Genomic DNA, 1605 nt, shown 5'->3' with positions numbered 1-1605 from the left:
CATTTCAAGGTAAATGTTTATTTAAATTCACAACATCCCTGTTGGCCTTTCATCCAAAGAGAAATATACTTCAGCTTTCTACAATTTGCTGTCCATTAACAACTATGATTTAGTCATGTTTACCCAATCACATAAGACAACTACATTTTTAAGGATACCACAAAAAACTTCTTCAAATATTAAGATGAACATCTCAAAATAAGATTTTCTTTCCTCATCAGCCAATAATATCAATAGAGAAAAGATGAATTGTTAGATTGAATTTCTTTCTTGCCACAAATTATGTGTCAGTAAGAGAGAAACAGATATAGGTAATGCCTGCCTCCCACAATTCACAAGATAGTTTTACAAAAGTGAATGAAAGACAATGATTCTAAGGAATTTTTAACATAAAGAATTTGAAAAATAAAGAAGCTTCTGGTTGGTTGTTTTGCAATTTAGCTTAAATTTTTTCTAAGAGCATCACCTAGACATACGTTAACACAAACAGGTTATGTTCTTTTCTCAGTTTAAAATAAATAGCCTGTTTCCAACTAGTTTACCAGTCCTTGCCTCCATGCCTAAATTTCAGGCAAGCCTAGTAAATTCGGTCTTAGTGAACAGACCAGACATATTTAGAAATGAAACAGTTCAAATTAGTACTGTTTTAGCTGAGAGGTTTTAAATAAAGCAAATGGTTTTAGATAATGAATGCTAACTATAACATTTATTTTGGGAAATTATGGCTTAAAATGCTATTTACTTTTAATTTTACAAATAAAAACAGCTGTATTGTTCTGAAAAGCAATGAAAGACATGCACCTCTACTAGCAGATTTAGAACTTCTGACCAAGTAAGACATCAGCTTCTTAAAAAATATGTTTCATGCATGGTACTAATATTTTTTTAAGATGTAAATTTTAATACATTATTTCTTTTTGGAACTTGAACGGGAACCAGAATGAGATGATCCAGAAGATGACCTGTGATGCCTGGGTAAAGTAGTGGTGTTCCGTAGGGGTTGGCCCTGGGCTCAGGGTTGTTTAGTGTTTTCACCAATCACCTGGCTTTCGGGTGACTGTGATCTTGTTCGTCTTTTTTTGTGATCGCCAGATGAAGAAGATCTAGAACGACTTCTCTTTCGACCCCTCTCAGGAGAAGATGATGAACTTGAATAAGATCTATTTCGTGGGGAAGAAGAGCCCCTGTGGGACCTGGAGCTGGATCTTGATTTCGACCCACGAGATCTCGAATGTTCTCTGGAACTGGAACGAGATCTTGACTGTGAACTGGAAGAACTTCTTGAACGGGACCTGGACCTAGACCTTGAACTTGAGGGGGAGGATGAGCGTGATGAAGATCGTGAATGTGAAGATCGAGACTTTGAGCGACTTCATCTATTGGATTTCTTTTTATTACTACTATCTTCTTCTTCACTGGCATCAAGATTATATTTTGAGAGATCAGCATCATCTTCATCCTCATCCTCATTCAACTTATATTTAGAAAGATCTTCATCCTCATCCTCTTCTTCACCCTCTGATTCTTTATCTTCAACTTCTTTTAAAATAGATGCAGGACCAACTGGCTTCCCTCTGTATTTTTTCTTTTTACGTCCAAACTCAT

At 35.8% G+C, this 1605-nt stretch overlaps 1 pseudogene; it reads right to left on the bottom strand.

Moving 5' to 3' along the window:
- Window positions 1-899: 899 nt before the first annotated feature.
- LOC102823972 overlaps window positions 900-1605 on the bottom strand; it is a 5396-nt pseudogene continuing 4690 nt past the window's right edge.

This window comes from Chrysochloris asiatica, unplaced genomic scaffold (genome assembly GCF_000296735.1).
Source record: "Chrysochloris asiatica unplaced genomic scaffold, ChrAsi1.0 scaffold00065, whole genome shotgun sequence".
NCBI classification, from domain to species: domain Eukaryota; kingdom Metazoa; phylum Chordata; class Mammalia; order Afrosoricida; family Chrysochloridae; genus Chrysochloris; species Chrysochloris asiatica.
The sequence above is the reverse complement of the archived record's forward strand: the minus strand, read 5'-3'. Positions and strand labels throughout refer to the sequence as shown.